Source organism: Echinops telfairi, unplaced genomic scaffold (genome assembly GCF_000313985.2).
Source record: "Echinops telfairi isolate 266 unplaced genomic scaffold, ASM31398v2 ScPeMD7_7469;HRSCAF=8507_1, whole genome shotgun sequence".
Taxonomy (NCBI): Eukaryota; Metazoa; Chordata; class Mammalia; order Afrosoricida; family Tenrecidae; genus Echinops; species Echinops telfairi.
In genome coordinates, this window is record NW_022111373.1 from 136,774,822 (window position 1) to 136,782,302 (window position 7,481).

Below are 7,481 nucleotides of genomic sequence, written 5' to 3' on the forward strand. Positions count from 1 at the left end.
GTGTCAGTTCTGACCCACTGTGACCCTATGCACAACAGAATGAAACTGCCTCATCCCATGCCATCCTCACAACTGGTCGCATGCCTGGGCCCGTCGCTGCAGCCACTGTGCCCATCCATCTCCTTGAGGGCCTTCCTCTTTCTCGCTGCCCCGCTACTTGACAAAACATGTTGTCCTTCCCATTGGACTGGTCTGGGAGAAAATAAAAGATTGCAATTACGTATACTCCTTCCTTCTTTCGTTCCTTCATTCCTTCCTTCCTCCTTTCTTCTCTTCCTCTGCCCCCTTATCTTGTTACCTTTTCTTTGTTTTAGCATTTTACCTTTTAGGAGAAAGGGGGCATTAGGATTTATTGCAGAAAGTCTGAAAAGGGAAACAGAAAACAGCGACCTAGAGATCAAGAGAGACAAACAGAAAGACAGGCAACAGGAACTGCCAGAAAACGGAAACACTGTCCAAAGAAGGATGCTTCCAATGAGAAACGTGACAGAAGTGTCTGTTTCTGTGCCACGATCCGTCTGTCCATTTGTCATGTGGTGGAGCCTTGCATGTTGCGGTGATGCCGGAAGCAATGTCACTTCACTAGTATTTCATAGAGTATTTTGAGTGTCTTCCACCTGGGGGTGGGCGGGTGTCTGTCTTCTGGCACTATATCAAGCAATGCTCCATTGATATCCAGAACGTTTCCAGTGGCTGGTTCCTCAGAAGTGGACCACCTATTTCTTTTTACTTCTTAGTCTAGAAACTCTGCTAAAACCTGTTCATCCTGGGAGATCCTGCTGGGATTGGACACGCTTGGGGCATAACTTGCAGCATTTGAGGTCACATGCTAGCCACCACAGTACAATAAACTAACAGACAAGTGGTAGACATTGGAAATAGTGAAAATGCGTGGTGGTCATTTTTCCAAAGCTTTTCACAACTCTAAGGAGAATAATAGCAATCACATAGCAATCTACTTCCTAAAGATTATTACTCCTGTAGCTTTTATTTGTAGTTGCTGTGATTAGATGCCAGTGAGTCTGACCCGACTCATGGGGACCTTATGCACCACAATCTCAAAAACCAAACTCTACCATTGAGTCGAGGCCAACTCATAGCAATCCTACAGGACAGGGTAGAACTACCTCTTTGAGTTTCGGAGACTGTAACTCTTTCTGTGAGTGGGAAGCCCCGCCTTTCTCCCAAGGAATGACTGGTGGTGTCGAACTGCTGATAGCAGCCTCATGTATAAACACTACACCACCAGGCTCCTGACCTTATTATCCACAGCATAACAAAGCATGGCCCAATTCTGTGCCATCTTTATGATCAATGGCTTGGCCAGTTGACTTAAGTTCTGTGCTGTGGCTAGTGCTTAGTATTCCGTAACCTAGGCGCTCATGATATGCCATCATAGTGGACAGTAGTCTGTTGTGATTCATAGGCCTCCCATTGGCTAGATTTTGGAAGTGGATCATTTGGGCTTCCAAATTGGAAAGAAAGTAGCAGTATCTAAGTCGAAGAGCTTTGCTGAAACCCATCCACACTGTGTGACTTGGCTGGCATTCCAAATAACTGTGGCATAGCTTCCAGCATCTTAACAGCATGCCAAGCACCACAGTCCAGCAAAGCCATAGTCAGGTGGTGGAAACTTTTCTCTAGGTATGCAGTTTGTATTGGAGCAATGCTCTGGAATAGCCGCAACATTTCAGTGGCTTGTAAGAACAAACATTTGTTTTTCTCACTCGTGAACGTGCAGGTTGATGGTTGGGCTGGGATTTGGCCTGCTTGGCCCAGCCTGGCTCCACATAGGAGGTGGGTTTGGACTTAAGCCACACGCCTCACTCTGAGTTCGGTGAATACCTGAGGCCTCTTCCTCACTTGGCTATGACCGAAGCAGAGAAGGAACATCAAACCACACAAACGCACCCAACAGGTCTACTTGCCTCACTCCTACTAGGGCCTCATTGACTAAGGCGACCTTCCTAGCCTATCACAGTCAGTGGGGCAAGAATTTGACTCTTCCCACAAATGGGGCATCATGGCAAGGTCAAGAGGTGGGTGAAGAAAAATTGTGATCAAAGAATCACACACTCAGAGTCCCTTGGTGGGGGGAACAGTGACCATGCTTAGCTGCAAACCAAAAGGTTGACGGTTCACACCCACCCAAAGGGGCTTGGATGGAATGTTTGACCACCCGAAAAATCAGCCATTGAAGATTTTGTGGAGCCCAGTTCTGCTTTGACACACAGGAGGTAGAGAGGAGGTGGAGGTGTCTCAACAGCAACTGGTTGGTGATATTCATGTGTGTACTTGTGCGTAAGTGTGAGCACACTTGTATAATCTGTATGAACATCCTCCACAGGTGATTTAGAAATTGAAATAGATTAATATATGCAAAGCTTTAAAAGACATTTATCTGGCCCAAATGAGATACTCATTATATGTTTGGGGTTGTCACATATTTGAGAAATTGGTGTTCTGCTCACTGTCTGTATTTGAAAAAACTGGATGATGAGTATTTTGCCCATGGGTTGCACATTACAATGTTAATACCAGGCAACCTATCATTATCCGGCTACATTCTCATTTAACTATTTCCTCTTGTTTGGACTTTGGCAGTGTTATCTGGGTTTTTTATTTGTTTTTCTTTTCTGATTAGAAGAATTCCATGCTGACCATCCTGATCCACAGAAACCTAAATATCTGATAATCCTGAGGGAGGCTGCCTAATGCAAAGATAATCAGCATGTCAAAGCTCTGGTCACACTCTTTCCTTCCCTCCCCAGGGACCTTGCCTGGTGCTCGTCGTTCTCAGTATGTAGAGCACAAGGAGACAGGGTGGCTTTCCTGTTCCACTGCTTCTGGTGGCCCTGGCTGTTGGCTTGCTCCAGGCCTGGTTCTGCCACACACATGGGTCTTTTTCCCTGTCTTCGTGCCAGGCTTGAGTATTGTTTTATAATTTTGCAGCTTTATTAGATGAAAACGACTAGTACCTCGCTGTGTTAATGCGTAGATCATTGTTATGCATTGGAACACCTCTCCTCCAGATTTTGATTCTTTGAAAGCAAGACCTAGGGCTTCCTTTGCACATTTTCCCTATGATAATGTTGGCCTTTTGCTTATTGGTTCACAGGAATTCTATGCCCAATGCACTGCCAATATTTTCTTAGTTCGTCCTTTGCTTTTACATTTTAAATTTTGGGGGGCATCAGGATATATCATTTTGTTGTTGTGACCCCGTGTGCAACAGAAAGGAACATTACCTGGTCCTGCGCCGTCCTCACCATTTCTCTCATGTTTGACCCATCAATGCAGCCGCTCTGTCATTCCGTCATGTTGACGGTCTTCCTCTTTTTCGCTGCCTTGCTACTTGACCACGGGAAAAAAATTGTACTGATGTTTTATTATTGTGTTTCTGTGTTTTCTTGTTTGTTTGCTTCTTTAAGGTGTGCACTTTTGTTGAATGGGTCAAGTCAGTGTAAAAGTACAGCCCTGGCCCTCCACCTCCTAACCAACCCAGAGGGACCCCAAGGCCTTCATCTTTATAAATTTGGGGGAACAAAAAAGGAAGGGGTGCCAAATGGCTGACCATTGGAAAGGAAACTTTAAAAACAGGAAAAACAATCAGTATTAAGGTGGAAGAATTGCGTGGTTTTTTTTTTGTTTTTTTTTAATGTGGGCTATGTAATTTACACCAAAGCAATGCTATTGTCCCCTGTCTGGACCTGGAGGGGATGGTGGGACCAGCATCAGATCCCCTGCTCCAGAAATGTGGAAGTGGGGCTGGCTTTGAGAAGGGCAGGGGCTTCCTCTGCATGGCGTCGCACGGTGTCTGGAATGACTATTGAAACAAGAAAAGAACAAAGGTGCAGTCAAAGTAGTAGAACTTGGGGAGGATCGCTCAGTCTGCGGTCACCCTGGCTGTTCCAGTTTTCCAACCCTGCGTCAAGCACCAAAACAAAAACAAAAACTAAATAAAAAGAAAGAACAAGCAAGCAACAGATAAAGCCATGGCAATCTCACCTTTTCGTTCTCCCCCCCTCTGTGCAAATCAGGTTTTTGTCTAGAAAAGGTGGAAGGAATCTAAGAAACAGCCTGCCTAGAAGCCTTGATGGTGGACGGGGGTGGGGGGTAGGGGGCTTGCTGCTTGCCGGCCCACATCTGCTGGAAGGTGGACAGCAAGGCCAAGGTGGAGCTGCCCATCCACGCGGAGTCCCCATGCTCTGGGGGAAGCGATGATCTTGATATTTATTCATCGCACTGGGCATTCAGTTGGCAATGGTGGTGGCCCCAGAAAGGACTGTGTTGGCATAGAGCTCCTGATGGATGCCCACGTCACACTTGGTGATGGAGTTGAAGGTGGTCTTGTGGATGCCCCAGGATCCCAAGCTCTTTGCCGATGGCCTACCTGGCCACAGGGCAACTCGTACCACCTCTCTGGGCAGGAGGAGGGGGAGGGGGAGGAGAAGGAAGAGGAAGAGGCCATCTCCGGCTCGAAGTCCAGGGCAATCAAGCAGAGCTTCCCTGCGATGGCACTCCCGATGTCCCACTCCGCTAGGCCCCAGTCATCCAGGTCCAGACACAGGATGGCTGGGGGAGGACACAGCCCTCATAGAGGGGCTCAGCGTGTGTGATCCCAGCGCCAGAATCCATCCCCCTGCAGACGGTCCTGCCAGAGGTGCACAGGGACAGCACAGCCTGGATGGGGATGTCCATGGCAGGGGTGTTGAAGATCGCCAACATTACCTGGGCCATCTTCTCCTGGTTGGCTTTGGGTTGAAGGGCGGGGGCTCAGTCAGCAGCACAGGGTGCTTCTTGTTGTAGAAGGTGTGGTGCCAGATCTTCTCCATCGTGTCCCAGTGGGTGAGAATGCCATGCTCAATGAGCGACTGTAGGATCAGGATGCCTCTCTTGCTCTGAGCCTGGTTACCCATGTAGGAGTCCTGGCTCACGCCGACCACCATTCCCTGATGCCAGGGAGACAACCCACTGCAAGGGGAAGATGGCCCCAGGGGTGCCATCACCTAGGAAGCGAGCTTTGTGCCTGCGGAACTGTGGTCGACCAGGAGGACCAAGATATCATCTTCCATAGTGAGCCTGGGCTGGCCAGTGTGAACCTGCAATGTCAGCGACAGCGACTTATGCTCAAGGGAGGAACTTGGTCTCCACTGTGTTTCTGTGTGCTTCCTGGTTTGCTTCCTGCTTGGGACACTTTGGATTTTAGAAGACCCGAAAAGATGTACTTATTTTGCCTTTCCAATAGTTTGATCCTATGTTAGTTAGGGATGAAACAAATTTACACTCATGTGTACAAGAAAGAGCTTTCTATATAAGAGCAATTGAAAATTGAGAAAACATCCCAGCCCAGTCCAGATCAGGTTCATAATATCAGCCCATATATCTGATACCAATCTATAAAGTTCTCTTCAGACTCAAGAAACACATGCAGCGATGCTGAATGCAGGAAGAGCACAGAGCAGTGGGTGAAAAGTCTTGTGGATCTAGTGGTGATATAAGCATCTCAGCACTGACGTGGGTCTCCACGTGGCTCTTCCAGCCCCAGGGCTCTATCATAGCTCCATGTGTCTTGTCATCAGGAATACCAAGCAGAGAGTGAGTGTGTCCCACCGTCAGTGAGCTATTTATCTCCATAGCACCTCCAAATGAGGTCATCAAGCAGGGCCTGATTGACAGGCTAAATTCCCTCCCTTCACTCTTAATAGTCTCAAGTTGGCACCAGATTATGTAACGACCACAGATCCCTTACACATTAGTTTTTAATTCATTAGGAATTTATTTTACTTAGTGTACGATCTGAAATTAGGAGCTCAACACTCTCTCCAAAATCATTAGCCAATTGTCCCAGCAACATTTATTGAATAATCCTTCTTTTGCGATAGGGAAAAACAAAAATTAAGCATCAAGTTTCATGTACTAAGAGTTTCTAAGTATATCTATCTTTCTCTGTCAAAGCGCTGCTCCATAAACATAAATAAAATACAGGAATAGAAAACATCACTCTAATTGGAGGGGTGGTGGTGACTGGCAAGCAGATTAAAGGTAGAAATTAGCATTCATCAATGTTGCTGTGAACTCGTTTCCTCACTGACTAAACAGAATAGCGCCTGCATAATTAAAATAAATGTGGCATTTACGGACTAGATGAAGGTGCCAACTTCATATTACCCACTTATTTAGAAACTTGCTTCTGAGACCATTCCTTTTGTCTATGTCCAGGACCAACTGAATGGGTCCTCTTTGTCTTATGAGTTCTTAAGGGTTGTACACGTGCCTTTCTCAGGCAGGTGGGGAGTCAGTACCAGGATGTGGGAGAGATGAAGAACTGGGATGCTTATGGAGCAAGCACCTGCTCTGTGCAAGTACCGCCCTTCGTTTCTGAGTTGAAGAGGGAGAGCTGCTTCCACACCAGCTTCTGACGTGGGGATGTGGCCACTGAGACCCCCACGAGGTAAGCGACAGCTTGTTTGTGTCGATTTTAGATGCCATTGAGTTGGCTCCTACTTATTGACTCCAACATGACAGCATGAAGCGCTGCCCAAGCCTGCTCCCTTTTCTTGACCACTGCCATGTCCATTGTTGCAGCCACTGTGTCCACCCATCTCACTGAGGGCCTTCCTTTTGTCTCACTGGCCCTCTAACTTACCCGGTATGCTGTCCATCTCCAGGGACTGGTCTCTTGACAACATGTCCAAGTACATGAGATAAAGTCTGGTCATCCTGGCTCTCAAGAGCATTCTGGATGGACCTCTTCCAGGACAGCTTGGCATGTCCTTCTGGCAGTCCCTGGTCTTCTCCAGCACCACAATTCAAAAACATCAATTCTTCTTCAGTCTTCCTTATTCAATGTCCAACTTTCCCATGCATGTGAGGGGATGGGAATCATATTCTTCTGGCAGTCCATGGCATTTTCAACACTCTTTGCAAACATCATAATTCACACGCATGGGTTCCTCTTTGGTCTTTTTTATTCGCTGCCCAGTCTTCATGTGCACACAAGGCATGCAGATGTTCTCCAACCAGTGAAAGGCAGAGGCAGTGGCAGCCTGGCTCCTGGAGTCATGTACTTCTCACAGCATGCCATGCAGAACAATCACATTTATCCGGGCTGGTTGCGTGATGTTTAAGCACTCAGCTGCTAAGCAAAAGGTCAGCAGTTCAAACTCACCCATTTGCTCCTGTAAAGATTACAGCCTAGGAAACCTTAAGGGTCAGTTCTGCTCTGTCACTTGGGTCACTGTGAGTGGAAGTTAACTGTGTGGCATGCAACAACAGTGACATGGCAAAGCAATGTGACCTTGCTCTGCTCTTCTCCACTCCCTGCCCCACTTCCCAGAGGGACATACTCATTACTGCTTCTTTTATTTTTTTGTATCACGCGTTAATCTCAAGTATGATCCATTCTTTCCTATCTTTCCAGAATAAGTTTATTGTTGATATCTTGATTTCATGTACCATATGATAGGTGACTATCTTCG

The 7,481-nt window shown here is 46.9% G+C and overlaps 1 pseudogene; it reads right to left on the minus strand.

The window, feature by feature from the left end:
• Positions 1-4,068: 4,068 nt before the first annotated feature.
• On the minus strand, positions 4,069-5,075 carry LOC101655184 (annotated as a pseudogene).
• Between the last annotated feature and the right edge of the window lie 2,406 nt (positions 5,076-7,481).